The sequence below is a fragment of the Mesoplodon bidens genome (genome assembly GCF_964165515.1).
Source record: "Mesoplodon bidens genome assembly, contig: HAP1_SCAFFOLD_381, whole genome shotgun sequence".
NCBI classification, from domain to species: Eukaryota; Metazoa; Chordata; class Mammalia; order Artiodactyla; family Ziphiidae; genus Mesoplodon; species Mesoplodon bidens.
Genome location: NW_027671976.1, coordinates 124,791 through 132,201, shown reverse-complemented (window position 1 = coordinate 132,201; position 7,411 = coordinate 124,791).

Below are 7,411 nucleotides of genomic sequence, written 5' to 3'. Positions count from 1 at the left end.
CAGTTCATCTGTACCATTTTTTAGGTTCCACATATATGCATTAATATACAATATTTGTTTTCCTCTTTCTGACTTACTTCATTCTGTATGACAGTCTCTAGATCCATCGATGTCTCTACAAATGACCCAGTTTCATTCCTTTTTATGGCCGAGTAATATTCCATTTGATATATGTACCCCATCTTTATCCATTCATCTGTCTGTGGGCATTTAGGTTGCTTCCATTACCTGGCTATTGTAAATAGTGCTGCAATGAACATTGTGTTGAATGTGCCTTTTTGATTTATGGTTTTCTCTGGGTATATGCCCAGAAGTGGGATTGCTGGATCAGATGGTAATTCTATTTCTAGTTTTCTTAAGGAAACTCCATAGTCTTCTCCATAGTAACTGTATCAATTTACATTCCCACCAATAGTGGAAGAGGGCTCCTTTTGTCCACACCCTCCCCAGAATTTGTTGTTTGAAGATTTTCTGATGATGCCGATTCTAACAGGTGTGAGGTGATACGTCATTGTAGTTTTGATTTGCATTTCTCTAATAATTAGTGCTGTTGAGCAGCTTTTCATGTGCACCTTGGCCATCTCTGTGTCTTCTTTGAAGAAACGTCTCTTTAGATATTCTGCCCATGTTTGTATTGGGTTGTTTGTTTTTTAATATTAAGCTGCATGAGCTGTTTATATATATATTGGAGATTAAACCTTTGTCCATTGATTCGTTTGCAACGATTTTCGCCCCTTCTGAGGGATGCCTTTTTCCATTCCCGTTTTTTTAACAAAAAAGGAAAGAAACAAAAATAAGCAGAACACTAATGTGCGTAAAATATGGCTTTTAAAACTGTCGTTTTGAAATACGGGCGTCCTTTGAATTTTTTGGTCGATATGTGAGCCCAGGATTTGTTTTCAGGGCAGGTGTCATTTACCGGCCTGCAATGATTTTGAATATCAACTGACCATTAGCGCTGGGATTAAAGCTGCTGTTGTGTGAAACGGCCACAAGGTGGCAGCAGTTCTCCCTTACCAATTCTGTTTAGTAGGGCAACAGATCCTCAATGGAAGACATGTTCTAGATTGGAATTTAGAATGGAATGTGCCAGGTGAAAGCCCCTCAAGTTTGTCTCCCTACTTCTTGTTCGTGTTTTTAATTTAATTTTTATTTTTTATTACAGCAAGTTTGATTACAATGTTTGGCATGTTGGAGGTGTGGAAGATCTGGTTCTTTTACACATATACAGATTTCTGTTTTTCCTGGGATCCTTTTCCCATGTACGTTATGACAGAATGTTGAGTAGTCCTCTCTTTGTATTCCGTAGGTCTTTGGTGATTATATATGTCACCTGTGTTTGTATAAGTCTGTTAACCCCGATATCGTAATGAAACCAATCCTCACACCTTTCCATTGGTGAACCATAAGTTTGTTTAATGAATCTGTGATTGCCCTTCTCCGTGGAAATATCTGCCCTGGTATCCATTTTTAGGTAACACCTATAAGTGATATGATATGATATGTGTCTTTCACTTTCTGACTTACTACATGTCACGTGATTACCTCTAGACTCATGTACGGTGCTGCAAATGGCATTGTGTCCTTTTTTTCCTTGCCTTCTATTCTGACTTAGCGAGGTCCATTTTCAACAATGTGATTCCCTGCGGGTTGTGGATTAGCTGACGTGGGCAGCCTTATCCTTCCAGCCGGCCCTCCCCAGGTGCGCCTGTTTGAGGTCAATATAAACAGCGCTCCCGGCAGCAATAGCCCCTGAAGCTGTGCCTGACTCCATATTCTCTGCCCCGTCAGCAGTCTCGGGGCTGTGCTGGAGGGAGGGAGTGAGGGGCCACGGCTTTGTTGGTGGCCCGGTGTGAGTGGGGTTCTGCTGGCCTTTCTGCAGGAGTTGCCATGCTGCCTCCTGTAAAGAAGAGGATGTGTCACCCATACCTACCGCTGGAATTTCTCTCTGGACAGAGGTGAGGAAGGAAAAATCAGTGGGGGCCGGGACAGGTGGGGTATCTCAGGCAGGACAATGGAAAGATTCCGGAAGAGCGCCCGTGGCCAGGACCACCCTGGCTGGCCTGCAGGCCCCAAGTTGGCCTCCGTGCTCTCGCTGGTGTGGCTCCACGGGCCTTCCTCCAGTCTTTCAAGCCCTTATACATATTCAGGTGTTTTACCTGGGAAGGGTGGGAACAGTTCAGCAGCAGCTGGCCTAGGGCTCTGCACACCTTTATTCAGAGATGCCTCGGCACGGTCCCCCAGCTTTGCAATGAGGACGCTCCTTGTGTGGGGGTGGGTTGCTGGCTGTATGGGAGATGATTCCCCACCTCTGACCAATTTCAGAATTGTTTACCGCTGGAGCAAGTGCCCTGATAGGGATTTCCTCTGTATAACTGGTGGGTTCAGGTTTTTCTTCTTTTATGGTTCAAGTTAGCTTTTGTTCCTCTTTTATGTATTTATAGATATAAGCATGGAAATAATTCATTCCTATAAATACATCTGTGTGAAGGGAAGAACGTTTTTCTGTTTTATTTTTAAATTTTATTTTTTATAATTTTGAAATTTAATTTTATTTACTTTTTTATACAGCAGGTTATTATTAGTTATGTATTTTATGCATATACATGTATACAGGTCAATCTCAATCTCCCAACTCATCCCACCACCACCACCCCATGGCTTCCCACACTTGGTGTCCATACGTTTGTTCTCTACCTGTGTGTCTCTATTTCTTCCCTGCAAACCAGTTCATCTGTACCATTTTTTAGGTTCCACATATATGCATTAATATACAATATTTGTTTTACTCTTTCTGACTTACTTCATTCTGTATGACAGTCTCTAGATCCATCGATGTCTCTACAAATGACCCAGTTTCATTCCTTTTTATGGCCGAGTAATATTCCATTTGATATACGTACCCCATCTTTATCCATTCATCTGTCTGTGGGCATTTAGGTTGCTGCCATTACCTGGCTATTGTAAATAGTGCTGCAATGAACATTGTGTTGAATGTGCCTTTTTGATTTATGGTTTTCTCTGGGTATATGCCCAGAAGTGGGATTGCTGGATCAGATGGTAATTCTATTTCTAGTTTTTTTAAGGAAACTCCATAGTGTTCTCCATAGTAACTGTATCAATTTACATTCCCACCAATAGTGGAAGAGGGCTCCTTTTGTCCACACCCTCCCCAGAATTTGTTGTTTGAAGATTTTCTGATGATGCCGATTCTAACAGGTGTGAGGTGATACGTCATTGTAGTTTTGATTTGCATTTCTCTAATAATTAGTGCTGTTGAGCAGCTTTTCATGTGTGTCTTGGCCATCTCTGTGTCTTCTTTGAAGAAACGTCTCTTTAGATCTTCTGCCCATGTTTGTATTGGGTTGTTTGTTTTTTAATATTAAGCTGCATGAGCTGTTTATATATATATTGGAGATTAAACCTTTGTCCATTGATTCGTTTGCAACGATTTTCGCCCCTTCTGAGGGATGCCTTTTTCCATTCCCGTTTTTTTAAGAAAAAAGGAAAGAAACAAAAATAAGCAGAACACTAATGTGCGTAAAATATGGCTTTTAAAACTGTCGTTTTGAAATACGGGCGTCCTTTGAATTTTTTGGTCGATATGTGAGCCCAGGATTTGTTTTCAGGGCAGGTGTCATTTACCGGCCTGCAATGATTTTGAATATCAACTGACCATTAGCGCTGGGATTAAAGCTGCTGTTGTGTGAAACGGCCACAAGGTGGCAGCAGTTCTCCCTTACCAATTCTGGTTAGAAGGGCAACAGAGCCTCAATGGAAGTCATGTTCTAGATTGGAATTTAGAATGGAATGTGCCAGGTGAAAGCCCCTCAAGTTTGTCTCCCTACTTCTTGTTCGTGTTTTTAATTTAATTTTTATTTTTTATTACAGCAAGTTTGATTACAATGTTTGGCATGTTGGAGGTGTGGAAGATCTGGTTCTTTTACACATATACAGATTTCTGTTTTTCCTGGGATCCTTTTCCCATGTACGTTATGACAGAATGTTGAGTAGTCCTCTCTTTGTATTCCGTAGGTCTTTGGTGATTATATATGTCACCTGTGTTTGTATAAGTCTGTTAACCCCGATATCGTAATGAAACCAATCCTCACACCTTTCCATTGGTGAACCATAAGTATGTTTAATGAATCTGTGATTGCCCTTCTCCGTGGAAATATCTGCCCTGGTATCCATTTTTAGGTAACACCTATAAGTGATATGATATGATATGTGTCTTTCACTTTCTGACTTACTACATGTCACGTGATTACCTCTAGACTCATCTACGGTGCTACAAATGGCATTGTGTCCTTTTTTTCCTTGCCTTCTATTCTGACTTAGCGAGGTCCATTTTCAACAATGTGATTCCCTGCGCGTTGTGGATTAGCTGACGTGGGCAGCCTTATCCTGCCAGCCGGCCCTCCCCAGGTGCGCCTGTTTGAGGTCAATATAAACAGCGCTCCCGGCAGCAATAGCCCCTGAAGCTGTGCCTGACTCCATATTCTCTGCCCCGTCAGCAGTCTCGGGGCTGTGCTGGTGGGAGGGAGTGAGGGGCCACAGCTTTGTTGGTGGCCCGGTGTGAGTGGGGTTCTGCTGGCCTTTCTGCAGGAGTTGCCATGCTGCCTCCTGTAAAGAAGAGGATGTGTCACCCATACCTACCGCTGGAATTTCTCTCTGGACAGAGGTGAGGAAGGAAAAATCAGTGGGGGCCGGGACAGGTGGGGTATCTCAGGCAGGACAATGGAAAGATTCCGGAAGAGCGCCCGTGGCCAGGACCACCCTGGCTGGCCTGCAGGCACCAAGTTGGCCTGCGTGCTCTCGCTGGTGTGGCTCCACGGGCCTTCCTCCAGTCTTTCAAGCCCTTGTACATATTCAGGTGTTTTACCTGGGAAGGGTGGGAACAGTTCAGCAGCAGCTGGCCTAGGGCTCTGCACACCTTTATTCAGAGATGCCTCGGCACGGTCCCCCAGCTTTGCAATGAGGACGCTCCTTGTGTGGGGGTGGGTTGCTGGCTGTATGGGAGATGATTCCCCACCTCTGACCAATTTCAGAATTGTTTACCGCTGGAGCAAGTGCCCTGATAGGGATTTCCTCTGTATAACTGGTGGGTTCAGGTTTTTCTTCTTTTATGGTTCAAGTTAGCTTTTGTTCCTCTTTTATGTATTTATAGATATAAGCATGGAAATAATTCATTCCTATAAATACATCTGTGTGAAGGGAAGAACGTTTTTCTGTTTTATTTTTAAATTTTATTTTTTATAATTTTGAAATTTAATTTTATTTACGTTTTTATACAGCAGGTTATTATTAGTTATGTATTTTATGCATATACATGTATACAGGTCAATCTCAATCTCCCAACACATCCCACCACCACCACCCCATGGCTTCCCACACTTGGTGTCCATACGTTTGTTCTCTACCTGTGTGTCTCTATTTCTTCCCTGCAAACCAGTTCATCTGTACCATTTTTTAGGTTCCACATATATGCATTAATATACAATATTTGTTTTACTCTTTCTGACTTACTTCATTCTGTATGACAGTCTCTAGATCCATCGATGTCTCTACAAATGACCCAGTTTCATTCCTTTTTATGGCCGAGTAATATTCCATTTGATATATGTACCCCATCTTTATCCATTCATCTGTCTGTGGGCATTTAGGTTGCTGCCATTACCTGGCTATTGTAAATAGTGCTGCAATGAACATTGTGTTGAATGTGCCTTTTTGATTTATGGTTTTCTCTGGGTATATGCCCAGAAGTGGGATTGCTGGATCAGATGGTAATTCTATTTCTAGTTTTTTTAAGGAAACTCCATAGTGTTCTCCATAGTAACTGTATCAATTTACATTCCCACCAATAGTGGAAGAGGGCTCCTTTTGTCCACACCCTCCCCAGAATTTGTTGTTTGAAGATTTTCTGATGATGCCGATTCTAACAGGTGTGAGGTGATACGTCATTGTAGTTTTGATTTGCATTTCTCTAATAATTAGTGCTGTTGAGCAGCTTTTCATGTGCGTCTTGGCCATCTCTGTGTCTTCTTTGAAGAAACGTCTCTTTAGATATTCTGCCCATGTTTGTATTGGGTTGTTTGTTTTTTAATATTAAGCTGCATGAGCTGTTTATATATATATTGGAGATTAAACCTTTGTCCATTGATTCGTTTGCAACGATTTTCGCCCCTTCTGAGGGATGCCTTTTTCCATTCCCGTTTTTTTAACAAAAAAGGAAAGAAACAAAAATAAGCAGAACACTAATGTGCGTAAAATATGGCTTTTAAAACTGTCGTTTTGAAATACGGGCGTCCTTTGAATTTTTTGGTCGATATGTGAGCCCAGGATTTGTTTTCAGGGCAGGTGTCATTTACCGGCCTGCAATGATTTTGAATATCAACTGACCATTAGCGCTGGGATTAAAGCTGCTGTTGTGTGAAACGGCCACAAGGTGGCAGCAGTTCTCCCTTACCAATTCTGGTTAGAAGGGCAACAGAGCCTCAATGGAAGTCATGTTCTAGATTGGAATTTAGAATGGAATGTGCCAGGTGAAAGCCCCTCAAGTTTGTCTCCCTACTTCTTGTTCGTGTTTTTAATTTAATTTTTATTTTTTATTACAGCAAGTTTGATTACAATGTTTGGCTTGTTGGAGGTGTGGAAGATGTGGTTCTTTTACACATATACAGATTTCTGTTTTTCCTGGGATCCTTTTCCCATGTACGTTATGACAGAATGTTGAGTAGTCCTCTCTTTGTATTCCGTAGGTCTTTGGTGATTATATATGTCACCTGTGTTTGTATAAGTCTGTTAACCCCGATATCGTAATGAAACCAATCCTCACACCTTTCCATTGGTGAACCATAAGTATGTTTAATGAATCTGTGATTGCCCTTCTCCGTGGAAATATCTGCCCTGGTATCCATTTTTAGGTAACACCTATAAGTGATATGATATGATATGTGTCTTTCACTTTCTGACTTACTACATGTCACGTGATTACCTCTAGACTCATCTACGGTGCTGCAAATGGCATTGTGTCCTTTTTTTCCTTGCCTTCTATTCTGACTTAGCGAGGTCCATTTTCAACAATGTGATTCCCTGCGCGTTGTGGATTAGCTGACGTGGGCAGCCTTATCCTGCCAGCCGGCCCTCCCCAGGTGCGCCTGTTTGAGGTCAATATAAACAGCGCTCCCGGCAGCAATAGCCCCTGAAGCTGTGCCTGACTCCATATTCTCTGCCCCGTCAGCAGTCTCGGGGCTCTGCTGGTGGGAGGGAGTGAGGGGCCACAGCTTTGTTGGTGGCCCGGTGTGAGTGGGGTTCTGCTGGCCTTTCTGCAGGAGTTGCCATGCTGCCTCCTGTAAAGAAGAGGATGTGTCACCCATACCTACCGCTGGAATTTCTCTCTGGACAGAGG